This window comes from Triticum aestivum, chromosome 6D (genome assembly GCF_018294505.1).
Source record: "Triticum aestivum cultivar Chinese Spring chromosome 6D, IWGSC CS RefSeq v2.1, whole genome shotgun sequence".
Taxonomy (NCBI): domain Eukaryota; kingdom Viridiplantae; phylum Streptophyta; class Magnoliopsida; order Poales; family Poaceae; genus Triticum; species Triticum aestivum.
Window position 1 is genome coordinate 25,991,687 of NC_057811.1, and position 14,413 is coordinate 26,006,099.

General features: G+C 48.8%; 1 non-coding gene across 1 annotated transcript; it reads right to left on the bottom strand.

Annotated features, from left to right (window-relative positions):
- Positions 1-6,447: 6,447 nt before the first annotated feature.
- TRNAP-CGG (transfer RNA proline (anticodon CGG)) lies at positions 6,448-6,519 on the bottom strand. The gene has a single exon. It is a non-coding gene; the product is annotated as a tRNA-Pro (tRNA).
- Between the last annotated feature and the right edge of the window lie 7,894 nt (positions 6,520-14,413).

Consider the following 14,413-nt stretch of genomic DNA (forward strand, 5'->3'; position numbering starts at 1 on the left):
AAAAGGTGTATGATGTACTACTAATTAATATCTGAACATGCCACTCTGAATTCTGAAATAACCAGATATGATCTTTTGTTTGTCATGTATGTTGTTACTGAGTATTGTAATTAATCAGGTTGTAGTAATCTTACACTTTATATGGATGGTGTGCAGGTTAAAGGTCTGAAAATTATTGTGCTGAACTCTTATATGTGGGTCAGGTTAAAGATCCCATGTTAGTTTGCTTGGTTTATGTTCAGAAGGGACAGTACAATATTGTTAAGTCAAGTATTTACATATTTTGGTTACTGCTTTATTATTCATCAACCGAGGCATGATTGTTGTGTGCACTTCTTACTGAAGATGATCCTGGTGTTATTTGTTTGAGAAAAGAAAGAGATGGCCCGACGGCGATGTGCACTTATTAATTGAGTTGGGCTCTATATCATCATATCTGCACACACACTTTTTTCTATAATTATTCACCGGTGTAGTCTCTTGTTATTAGATGATGAACTTATGTTATTATTCCAAGGAAGAAGTAGGCTTATATACTTGAGGTTTGTGTTTTTTTTTTACTTTTAGGAGAAGAGGACAAGTGCATGCTAGAACCACCGAAGGCACCGGCGCACTGATAGTCAAACTACCAAGGTAACCAAAGAATCGTGTATTGGCTACAACACTTAATTATCATGATGACCAGGAGTCGAGGGCTGAACCTTGTGCTTCGCTTTGTGGAACAAATCGAAAAAGATTGAGGTTGCTTTTTCCTAGGAGGTTACCATCGAGACACACGGGTCATCGGTCACATGTTTCTTAAATGCGTCCACAGAGAATGTTGAGTAACGTGATTGTATTAGAAAAGACAGGATAAACTAGAAAGTATTCTGACTTGTCTTGTATTCCAAGTAGATCATGTACTCCTATATATATGCCCACGAGGCTCAGACAATATAACAACTATTCCATCAAATCACTCTCTCCCTTCCAACATGGTATCAGTTTCCGGGTTCTAAACCCTAGCCGCCGCCCGACGCTTCCGCTCCGCGCGCCGCCCCCGGGGCGGTCGGCCTCCATGACCATCGCCGGGGTCCGCGCCACCCGTACCTAAGATTCGTCCGCCGGCCGTGTTGGTCGGATGCCTTGGAGAGTCTTTTTCCCGATCCTTTGATCCGGGTTTTCGCTCTCTCACCCTTCGCTTTGATCGGCCTTTTTGATTTTCCGATCCACTTGATCGGTTTGCGTCGCCCACCGCCGCTGTCGACCCCCATGCGCCTCTACTCCGACACCGGCGCCACCGGCCGGCCTCTTCACTGACCCGGCGGCTTCGCACGATAGGCGGCCCCTCACGGCCGTCGTCCGCGTGTCTGCCAGCCAGTCGCCCGACCGGGCAGCCTCGCGCGATGCGGCGGCCCATCACGGCCACCGTCCGCGCACCGGCCCAGCCCGTCGATCTACGCCGGCCGTCACCGCCTTGCTCCGACCGGGACACCTGCATCGCCCCGACCCGACGGCCTCGTGCCATGCGACGGCCAATCATAGCCGTTGCTCGCGCGCCGGCGCGCCCATCGATCCACGTCACCCGCCTCCGCCGCGTCTGCACGGCGGCCCGGCGGTCTACCTCGCCGGCCTCGTCCTTGGCTGTGTCGGGACGGCTGCATCAGGGTCGTCGACTGCCTCAACTCGGGCGCGGCTACTCCGTTGGTCGCCTGGGCCTTGCTGCCCGGGCGCCGGCGGTGCTTTGGCAGCCTGGGTGCCGGTGCTGACAAGCTCGTCCGCACGACGTCCCACGTTGTCCGTCGTCGCTGGCTTCATCCCGGACTCCGCCGCCCCCACGCCTCCACCGAGCAGCGTCCCCGACCTCGCGTGCGATCGGCTTGATTACCCGCTCGCTGCCGCGATCCGCCTCATCTACGCCGCGCGATCGACCTGGCCCGTTGGTTACGCGCGCCTCCACAGGTCGCGTGAAGATTGTCCCCGAGTTCAGCGAGCCCCTCCGCCGATCGAGCAACGGGCTGCCGCTCCGTCGCCCCGTCGGGCTGCAGCGCCGCCGCCCTGTGGTTCTCCTCGCGGCTGCATCGACTCGCGCGTCGCCGCTGCGTCGCCCTACGGGTCGTAGTGCCACGATACGCGGTCCCAGCCACCAACTCGAGGCCGTCCCCGCGGTTGCACCGACCCGTGCTCAACCTCTGCACCGCCACTTCAGGCTGTCGTGTCGAGGGCCGCGGTCCCCGCCGCCGCCACGAGGTCTTCCTGTCGTCGCCCCGACCTGCCCGCAGCCGCTGCGTCGCCCCTTCGGGCCATAGCGCCGCGGCCCGTGGTCCACTTCGCCGTCACCGCGCGTCGACCTCCCGTGGTATGCGCCACGCCGTCTCCCTTGGTGCGGGAACGCCACCGTCTGCGTCGGTCTTCGTCACGATGTCAGGGTTCTTCGCCTACTTAGAGCACCGCCGCCGCACTCCTAACATAGACGCTGCCGCCGCCGTCAGGCCGCCGCCACCGCTCTTCTTTGGCCGCCGCCACCGCTACCTCCGTAGCCGCCGCCGCGGCCCGTCCATCCCCTTTGTCTTCGTCCAGCACCAGCTCGTCGCCAGCGTCGCCGTCATCTACGCCGACCGCTTCATATACTCCGACAACCACGGGCGACATTGGCCCCGCGTCGATTGGCTCCGCAACCATCGTCGAGTCCTTCTCTGCTGGCCTCTCCGACTTCTTCGACATGGCGTACAACTCGTGCAGGTCCCTCATCTATGCATGCCCGGTGCTGGCAACACCGATGCATGCCTTCGTCCACGACGTGTTCCCGGGCCTGGCAAGCCCGGTGTGGCGCTTCGTCAACTTCGTCTTCGTCCGTCTACGCATGCTCGGTGTTGGCAACCAACGCGTGCCTTCGTCTACGACGTGTCCCCGGGTTTGGCACACCCGACGCGACACATTGTCAACATCATTTTCTTCCTGGCGCACCACTACTTCGACACCACTGCGCCCATGCCTAACTTGGCGCCCCCTTGCGCCCGCGGCTCCACGGCGACTTCCTCGACACCGGCTACCCCGACTCGATATTGACCACAGCATCCTTCGCCCGGCTACCTCAACCACGGCTCCACCACCTACGCTCTCGGCTACCACGACAAACGGCACAAAGGGCTGCCGCCTTGCTTGAGCAACCTCGTCGGTTGCCACTCCAGCCACGACTCCGCGATGCGTCGAACGTTACGACTGTGGAGGGGGGGTGTCCATCTGCTTACCTTCGGATTCTTCTCCAGTCTCACCGTTTGCGTCGTTACCGTTGTGACTGCGGGGGGATGTTGAGTAATGTGATTGTATTAGGAAACATAGGATAAACTAGGAAGTATTCTGGCTTGTCTTGTACTCCAAGTAGATCATGTACTCCTATATATATGCCCACGAGGCTCAAGCAATACAACAACTAGTTGATCATATCACTCTCTCCCTTCTAACAGAGAATAAGATGTCAGATTATGTTTCTTGCAAATGTTTTGCTTCCTTGAAAACAACTCATTTTGTTGTCTTTTGTACTCCCTCCATTCCACAATATAGTGTGTCCACGCTTTCCGAGGTCTAAGTTTGACCATAAATAGAGGTATGTCATAAATAGGAGTATATGATATAACTATATTCCATTGTTATCATCTTACTTTTGTAGTTCCTCCAATGTGCCAACTATAGTTTTTTGGATGAACCAGCTATTCATGCTATCTTTGTAAGAAAATCAGCAGATTTTGAGCAATAGTTATGTATTTATATGACAATGATCATAGATTCTTTCAAACAAGTATTCTCTTTCTTAACATGTGTAAAGTCGCTCAAGGTTATTGTAATGTCATTCAGATCTACGCCAGGTTTTCTGTGATCGAAAATGCCATGAGATAATAAAACGATGTTACAAACTACAATTGATATTATATACTTATCTATAATTTAGTACCCCTAAAGTTATTGGAGAAATGCAAAGCGTTTCAAATAAGTCTGGGTCTAAACCTACAAGTGTGAATTGGTACTTGCCACTGCTTTTATCGTGACGGCAGATATATATGGGTATTGATGTTAATAAACGTTGTTACAAGTACCATTGCCTAAGTGGCTGCTTAAATCTATCTGTACAAAGAAAGACAAACCTTATAAAAACACTAATGGTACGGATTTTGAAAGACAATTCTTTCTTAATTTTTCATATAACATGGTTACAATTCATGCCATTTGTGCTTGCTACAACCTAAAGTCACTAACAAATTCAAATATTTCAAAGCACTCCTGGTTTTAAATGGGACTCTGTGCCATTTGGCGCAATGGGTCATCTACCTGATTCAAATATTTATGTGCATATGTTTGTAAACAACAAGCCTCTATTCATTTTTCTATACAAAGGGGTTAGAATTGTTACCGTACCGCTCGCCCACAGCTAAACAACTATTACATGGAATTTTTCTCAAAGCACACATGATGTCTGTGGGTCTCCGTGCTATTTGGCGCAACGGGTCATATTTATCTAATAACAAGCTTTGAAATTTCAAGACAGAGAGTTTATATTGGAGCAGTACATTTCTGTCTTGAAAGTTCTTTCAGAATTAATATTTCTCCATACTATGCATTTTATTCCTTAAGTGAAAATATCAATATGCATGTACAACATTACCGGGTTATGCTCAAGGTCAGAACTTCAACTAAGTAGCACTAAATAATGATGTTTTATCAAAGTTAAAGGGAATTTTCATTATGTTCCGTACGTTAAGATATATGTTTGGTTGCATGCTATTTATACTTGTTCAGGTACAAATAGTATAGATCAGTATATATAAACATTATAAAAGGTGGATTATACTTACCTCGGCAGTACACTAAATAGGAAACACAAAAGATATATTTATACTGGCAAAATAATTGTACTTTCTAACGAATGCCAAATTGTTTCAAGTTTCAATCTTTCTGCTTTGTAGTTTGATTCTAAAATTAACTGTAACTGGCATGTCCAAGATGTTACTATTATTTTGTATTAGGATTTATAGAGCGTGAGCATGCACATGCATAAGGTTTGAAGCACCCATCCATCGTAAATTTCAATTATTGTCCTTAAAAACCATGATCAAAAGACACATGTGACATCAATAGATCAATGTTTGGGTAAAATGCACAGAACCATCATATTTGTGTCACAATTAGCATAAAACCACCAATTTATGATTCATGACATTTTGCACCGAACCGAATTTCTGACAATGGCCAAAAACCCTGAGCTACTTTCTAAGCATGTTTTGACGTGGCTGATCCCTTGCGAGCCGACAACGGTGACGCTGCGGCGTTAACGGCCGTTGACTCCTCTGTCTGAAGTAATTGGGCCAAGCGCTCCCTTAGTCACTCCCCTCCCACGCTCTCCCTCTCCTCTCACTCGCCTGGCAAGCCGGCGGCGGGTTTTGTCGAAGGCGGCTTTGGATCCACGACAAGGGCGTGGTGGGGATAGAGCATGAAGCATGGCTGGACGGCATGGCAGGAGGCACCCACGGCGAGGAGGAAGATTGTCGCGGCAGAAGCATATTCCGTTCATCATAGCCATTGTCGGCGACAAATGTCTCCCGTAGGGTGGTGGTCGATCGAGTCACCCACTGCAAATTTCCCCTTGCGTGAGCTACATGCCTGAATCTATATCCATTTCGCTGCTGGAATTTCAGGCTTCCAGATTGGAAAGTAAGGTTTGCTGATTTATGGTTGCAGATGTTTATGTAACTCGAATTAACTTAATGCTGCTATTTGACTGAATTAACTGAAGTATTGAATTTAGGGTTGTGAATTTAGTGAATGTTTACGTCTTGTTTGACTGAATTTTAGGGTTTTGAATTAACTGAATTGAATGTTCCTGTGCTTTTTTGACTGAATTTTCTGGTTTTGGAAATAGAGTACGCTCGTTGTTCTATTTTTTTAAAGATAATACTCTCTCCATTCTAAATTACTTTGTCAACAACAGTGTTAGATACATCTGTATCTAACAAATGTAAGACAAGTAATTTGGGACGAAGATTGTATTAGTTAATAAGAGCAACTCTGTCGTCTAGAGGAACTAGTGGTAGAGTGGTTAGGATCGGGGCTTGATGAAATCTTAGACCTCATCCTAAGGTATTGTAATGCGACAATTATTTAATCAATAGAATCTCTTTACCCCTAAAAAAACACTAGCATATGCTCCAAAGACAACTGGGCTTCAAATAATTGTCAATACGGAGGTTGGGGGTGGGAAATTTGAGTTTAGCATATTTATTTATTTGCTTTATTACGTTTATTTTCTTTTTTAAAACATGTTTTTTATTTGAGAAGATTTTTGTTTTATTTTTTCAAGAAGGAACTTTTTAGGGCGAAGTTGGTTCTGCGGTTGATTGATAATTAGGATAGTTAGACCTGGGAAGAGGTTAGGCTCCAGGGGCCCACTAGGGGAAAAAAGGACAAAAAAAAAGTGGGGCGTTCCGAGAATCGAACTCGGGACCTCTCGCACCCGAAGCGAGAATCATACCACTAGACCAAACGCCCTGGTTTATGTCCTAGAAAGGCAGAGGCACTATTTAAATAAAGTTGATCAACATCAAACAGCTTGACCTGAAACTGATAATTCATCGTAAACAAGCAAAGTCCAAACGTATCGCAGATGGACAAGAACCGAGCCGAGAACGGAAGATTTCGCCATGCTTAATACTACAAGGTTAAACTTGCAAGGGTTTTATTTATCTCCTAATTCTGAGTTTTTTGGGGGGCCTTAATAAATAGATTAATGGGCAGTCAGACATCTGTAATTCCAGAGATATGGCTGTGTACGCTGGCTGGGTGTGCCTTGAAGTTGTTGTTCCTCGCCGCTAATTGCCTGCTTGTTTGGTCTCCTCTAAATTTGTATATCTCTCTCCACAACATCCAATGCAGCGCCGCCACTCCCTCGCCATAGGCCCGTAGCCCCCACCGCTAGGCACCCATCTTCCTGGCCCCATATTTTCTCCCATTTTGTGCCGCCGCCTCCATCCCTTGCTGCCCTGTCTAGCGCCACTGCCCATTGCTCCTCCATTAGCAATGATTCTCATCTGACGGCAACCGATGGCGCCGTCAAACACGCTGACAAACCACGAGCTGCCACGTAGCAGAGATATGCGGACGGCTTGGCCGTCGGCACAGATATCTATGCCGACGGCTTGGCCGTCGGCATATCTCTGTCACGTGGCCGCCGTTGGGCGCTCCTGGGCATAGATATGTCCTGTTTTAAAAAAAAAAATTGCTCTGTTTTCTCTGTTTCAATTCAATTTGACAGCATTTCAAAACAGAAAATATGACAATATCCACATACACACAGAAATAAGACAGATCTATAGATCATCATCAAGTCCATCATCATAGAGATACTCAAGATCATCATCATCATAGAGATACTCAAGTTCATCATCTAAAGATACTAAAGTTCATCATCTAAAGATCCTCAACATCATCATCGTCGAAACACATCAGCCAAGAAAAGCCACCGCCAAGACCAGTACCACTCTGCCAGATCAGATTGACTGGGGTCGACGAAGCAGGAGTCGAGCCACCGGTCCCCTACATGTTTGAGAAGAGATTCTAACGGTAAATATGATATGATAGTGTTGAATGAACGAGAACTAGTTTGTCAGTAGTTAGGCAAATGTACTAACCGGAGTATCACTGCCTAGTGCCACCCATTCATCGAACGTGGGCACATGTGGGGGTTCTCCCGCAGGTGGTGGTGGGGGTCCCATTTGTGGTGGATCCGTGCGGTTACTCCAAGACGCCAACATAGCCTGGATGTTAGTTAAACAAGCAAACTAGAAAGTCAAAAGGAATGAAAGTGCAAAAATTTAGCTTGGTTTTAAGAGGGTAAAACTAACCGTCATGACTTGACGATTGTAATCATCGTTTGACTTCACTCATTGCAAGTACTCCCGCACCTCAAGATTCCTATGCTCGACAAAGGCCTTATATGCCTACAAAATTTAGGTTGTTTCTAAGTGAGCAATGCTGAAAATAAACTAAGAAATTTAGAGAGAAAGAAGATAAAGGGGAAGTACTTACAGCATGCTGGCGGGCTAAGGGAGGCTGCGAACACCCCGTACTCTCTAACGGATTCGGGTTGGTAGCCCGAAGCCATGTGTACGAGACCGAAGGAGTGATCAAGCCATCGAAACACAGATACCGGCCATGGCTCTTCGGTTGGATGGCCACCACCGTTGTGTCGCCGATCTGAGACTGGACGACGTCAGGAGCATCTGGACCAGGATGCAACCCCTGAAACTGCTGAGTGTAAGACTCTAGGTGCTCCTCGGTCTTGCCGTAGTACTGGCTCTTGCCGGCCTTGCGATCACTCCGCTCGCGGGCCAGCTTCCACGACTCAATGTCTGAGAGCGGCCTCTTCAACTTGTCATCCCGCAACATCAAACAGAAGTTAGGCATACATAAGAACATGACGGTAAAAAAAAGAACAAAAATGCATGATGCATATAGATATACCTTCATGGCCTTGAAGCCCCAGTGGTTCTTGTTTCCTTGGCCGTGTGTCCCGTCTTTCCCACGGTTAGCCCGGGCCTTGCTGCTCTTGTCAGCGAACTCTGCATCCTCGCCGAGCCACCTATTCACCAAACTCGCCGATCCATCATCCTTTCCAAAGCACCAAGGAGGAATAACCTAAATAATGGAAGCATGACATGTGAGCACGAAACGATGATATTGACTGCTTATACGTTGGAATGAAAAGTCTCTAATATTACCTTCATGTACTGCTCCCTGTTCAAGGTAAGTCCTTGCTTCTGCGCTTCACTTTTGCTCATCTTTTGATGAAGGTAGGTGTGGTAGTAGTGCGAGATGGCAACTGAGCGCACCTCGTACTGCAACTGACGAGCTTTCTTCTTTGTCGCAGCCAGCAAGACCACGTCGGCTCTGGCCTTGTGCTCATCAAGAACTCTATAGAATTGCTGCAATCATGCAAAAAACCAGAAGCAAACAAAGCATGCGTTGAGTGATTCGATGATAAACTATGAACGAAACTGAAGACAAGTGATTCTGAAGAGAACTTACCCAAAATTTGGTGATCACGGCCTTAGCGGCCGGCCCGTACTCCGTGACGCTGGCAGCCTCGTAGTGGGCCCAGCTCGTGCCCAAAACCCGTAGCTTCGGGTCCCTGTCTGGCCTCGGGCAGAATAGGCCCGGCCAAAACTCCTTCAATAGGGCAGTGATAAGGCCGTTCGGTTTACAGCCCTGTCCGTGAAGGATCCAGTTCCTGCAAAAGAAAATCAAAGAATTAGCATGTGTACACTAAGAAAATGTTGGATGTGTTCAAAATATGATTGAGAGGCACTTACTCTGTCCCCTTGGGTTCAATGAGCCACTTGTTGGCCTCGATAGAAGGTGGTGTAGGTAGTTCTGCAATACCACGCAGCCACCTCTTCGGAGCACCCGACGACAAGTCATCCCACAACTCGGGGTCAACCTCCCCTCTCCACCCTCCTCCTCACCCTCCCCTCCACAACCCTCCTCCTCGCACTTCTCCTCCTCGCACTCCTCCTCCTCGCCCTCCTCCTCCTGAGGAACATACTCCTCCTCCTCAGACTCAGAAGGTACCTCAGTATAGGAGGGCATCAAAGAAGACCCCCTATTTCGGACACGGCCCGGAGTTTTTTGACCCCCTGCCTCTCCCCCCACCTCCTCCTCCTCTAGGGGCTCTCCCCCGACCCCCTCCTCCTCTAGGGTCTCCTCCCCGACCCCTCGACCTCCCTGTGAGGTGTCATCATCGCGTAGTCGGGGGGGGGGGGGGCGAACCTTGTGGGCTCGTCCACTTCGAGTAAGTCCTTTGAATTTACTGAGGAAACCGACGCCGCTGGACTTGCCCATGATTAGCAAACCTGCATTGAGAAGAGGATAAACAATTAGTAAGGATATCAAATAAACAAGCATACAGGAAAGAACATTATTAACAGAAGAGCACATTAAGCATACAGGAAAGAACATTAATAACAGAAGAGCACATTAAGCATACTATTGTAATGATCATTAAAAGAACTTACATTTTCTAGAACCCATATGAATCATCACTATTGTAATCTATTTGTCGGCCGGTCTCATCATCACTATCCGCATATCTTCTTCGTTGTCTGACGGAGGTGGAGGCTCTTCCTCATTGTCATCGTCTTCATTTAACTTTTCAAGCATAATTATGTCTCTTTGATTCCCAACTGCCTCACCATCAATCCGTGTGTCATCATCGTTTGGGTCCAGGTCAACATAATCCAAGTCATCATCGTCCTTGTTTGGTACCACGTCATCATGTTGCTCTTGAATGAACACTCCCTCGTATGTCATGGGTTTTATGTTGCAGTAATCATCATCTTTTGGGTCCGGTAGCTTTTCATGTGGCGACACCTTAAACACAACTTCCCAACCCTTTAGGTACTCTTTCTGGCATGGGTAAGGCAGATAATATACTTGTGTGGCCTAGGTAGCGGCGATAAAGAGATCAGTTACAACATAGACGGTTGATGGTTTAACTTCAACTAAACCAACAAAAGGCGTATGTCTCAGACCCTTTTTGGGGTCGAACGATCGTCATTTGAACACAGTGAGACTTAGGGGTTTGCGGCCACTTTTGAATGTAAGCTTGTATATTTTTCCTACCCTTCTGTAGTAATCTATTTTATTATATCCTTCGGTAAAGACTCCGATATTTATAGTTTTGGGATCAGGCCGACTATTCTGGTGCTCCTCTGTATGGAAGCGATACCCATTCACATCATACTTTTTGCATGTCATTGCTACCTCTTGAGCATGCGTTGGTTTTCCCTGGAAGAGGAAAGGGTGATGCATCAAAGTAGCGTAAGTATTTCCCTCAGTTTTTCAGAACCAAGGTATAAATCTAGTAGGAGATAACACGCAAGTCACCTAGTACCTGCACAAACAATCAAGAACCTTGCAACCAACGCGATAAAGGGGTTGTCAATCCTTTCACGGCCACTTGCAAAAGTGAGATATGATAAAGATAATAAGGTAAATATTTTTGGTATTTTTGTTGTATAGATTGGAAAGTAAAGATTGCAAAATAAACGGCGACAGAAATAGCTAGTTGACGGGAAACTAATATGATGTAAAGTAAACCCGGGGGCCATAGGTTTCACTAGTGGCTTCTCTCATGATAGCATATATTACGGTGGGTGAACAAATTACTGCCGAGCAATTGATAGAAAAGCGCATAGTTATGAGAATATCTAGGCATGATCATGAACATAGGCATCACGTCCGTGTCAAGTAGACCGAAACGATTCTGCATCTACTACTATTACTCCACAACCGCAATCCAGCATGCATCTAGAGTATTAAGTTCATAAGAACAGAGTAACGCATTAAGTAAGATGACATGATGTAGAGGTATAAACTCAAGCAATATGATATAAACCCCATCTTTTTTATCCTTGATGGAAACAATACAATACATGCCTTGCTGCCCCTACTGTCACTGGGAAAGGACACCGCAAGATTGAACCCAAAGCTAAGCACTTCTTCCATTGCAAGAAAGATCAATCTAGTAGCCCAAACTAAGCCGATAATTCTAAGAGACTTGCAAAGATATCAAATCATGCATATAAGAATTTAGAGAAGAATCAAATATTGGTCATAGGTAATCTTGATCATAAACCCACAATTCATCGGATCTCGACAAACACACTGCAAAAAGTATTACATCAAATAGATCTCCAAGAACATCGAGGAGAACTTTGTATTGAGAACCAATGAGAGAGAAGAAGCCATCTAGCTAATAACTATGGACCCGAAGGTCTGTGGTAAACTACTCACACATCATCGGAGAGGCTATGGTGTTGATGTAGAAGCCCTCCGTGATTGAATCCCCCTCCCGCAGATTGCCGGAAAAGGTCCCAAGATGGGATCTCACGGGTACAGAAGGTTGCGGCGGTGGAAAAGTGGTTTCGTGGCTCCCCTGGATGTTCTCAGGGTATAAGAGTATATATAGGCAAAAGAAGTAGGTCGGTGGAGCTACGAGGGGCCCACGAGGGTGGGGGGCGCGCCCTCCTGCCTCGTGGCCGCTGTCGGTGTCAAAACCGGCGGATCTCGGGTAGGGGGTCCCGAGCTGTGCGTCTAAGGCGGATGGTAATAGGAGGCGGGGGACACGATGTTTACCCAGGTTCGGGCCCTCTCGATGGAGGTAATACCCTACTTCCTGCTTGATTGATCTTGATGATATGAGTATTACAAGAGTTGATCTACCACGAGATCGTATAGGCTAAACCCTAGAAGCTAGCCTATGATTATGATTGTTCTTGTCCTACGGACTAAACCCTCCAGTTTATATAGACACCGGAGGGGGCTAGGGTTACACAGAGTCGGTTACAAGGGAGGAGATCTACAGACCCGAATTGCCAAGCCTGCCTTCCACGCCAAGGAGAGTCCCACCCGGACACGGGACGAAGTCTTCAATCTTCACTACTGGAATTAGCTTATTTGCCGTCTGCCAGTTCTTTGCCGTCTGCTGGCTGACGGCAAAGAAGGTCTTTGCCGTCCGCTTCAGGAAAACGGACGACAACGAACTGGCTGATGGCAAAGAAGGTCTTTGCAATCAGCCAATTCTTTGCCGTCCGCTAGCGGACGACAAAGAGAGAGGTGGCCCCCGCTAATGAGCTGATCATAAAAAACTTAACGGGCCCCCTTCTTTGCCGTCTGCCAGCAGAAAGCAGAGAGAAAAAAGCGGACGGCAAAGGTGGGGCGGACGGCAAAGAGCTAACCTAACTAACGGCCGAGCCCCACCCCGCCCCTCCATCTCTCTGTTTCTGTCTCCTCCCCGACAACCACCGCCACCCACCGCCGCCCCAGCACCCGCCGCCGCCCCTTGCCCCGCCACCCGCCCACCGCCGCCCCCGCCGCCGCCCCCAGCACCCGCCGCCGCCCCCTTGCCCCGCCACCCGCCCACCCATCGGCCCTCGCTCCGTCGCCCCGACCACCCGCCGCCCCCCTTGCCCCACCACCCGCCGCCGCCCCCTTGCCCCGTCGCCCCCTTGCCCCTTCGCCCCGCCGCCCGAACGGCCCACAGCCGCGGCGCCCCGCCGCCCGAACAGCCCACCGCCGCGGCGCCCCGCCGCCCCCACCATCTGCCCAGCGCTCCGGCGCCACCGCCCCGAAGCCCTGCGGCCCCCGTCACCACCGCCACCCTGCCGCTGCGAAGCCCCGGCCAACGCCATCTCCGGTGAGTTTTTTTCTTCTGTTTTTTCTTTTTGCTGTTTAATTGTTAGATTAGACTAGATATGTGTTAGTGTTAGATTTAGTGCTAGATTATATTAGATTAGACTAGTGCATGGGTTTTAGTTAATTATTTATATAATTATAAGAAGTAGAAAAAAGATGAAAAAAGAAGAAGAAGAAAAGAAGAATATGTAGAAGGGGGAAGAAGAAGAAGAAGAAGAGGAGAAGAAGAAGAAGAAGAAGAAAAAGAGGAGAAGATGAGAAGAAGAGGAAAAAGGAAAATAAGGAAGAAATAAAAGAAGAAGAAGAAGAGAAGGAAAAAGGAAAAAGAAGAAAGGAAAGAAGAAGAAGAAGAAGAGAAGGAAAGAAGAAGAAGGAGAGAAGGAAACACCCCGACCCCGTGACCCCCTAACCCCGACACCCCGACCCCGACACCACACCCCGACACCCCGACCCCCTGACCCCGACACCCTGACCTCGATACCACACCCCGACACCCCGACCCCCTGACCCCGACACCCCGACCCCGACACCACACCCCGACACGACACCCCGACCCCGAAACAGCACCCCGACCCCGACACGGCACCCCGACATCGACATGACACCTCGACCCCCGACACCCAGACCCCGAAACAGCACCCCGACCCCGACACGACACCCCGACCCCGACACGCCACCCCGACACCCCGGCACGACACCCCGACCCCGACCCCCGACACCCTGACATCATATATTTTTCGATTTTGTTATCAGAAACATCATATATAATTGTGTTGATCTGGTAGATTTAAACATCATATATATTTTTTGATTTTGTTATGAAAAACATCATATATTATTATTCATGTCGGTATTTTTTTATGTTGTACTAATTTCGTTTACTCTTTGTCATGGCAGGGGTTGAAAGATGGTGGGCACTGGTCGGGAGCGCTCCGAGGCCCCTTCTTTGTCGGCGCGTGGTGGGAGGTCTTCCATTCCACACGCACCTCTCCGCCGAGCGTTGCTAGACAGTATGGCGACACCGTCGGGCCCTTCTTCGTCAACAGCGGTGCCCAGCAGGGGACGAGGTAAGGGAGGGAAGAAGAGAGGAGCACGTAGTCGTGGGAGAGGAGGTAGGGTGACTGCTAGGGCGCCTTCCTCGCCGCCACCCCCAGCTGTTTCACCCGAGCACGTGGCTGCTAGGGTGGAATCG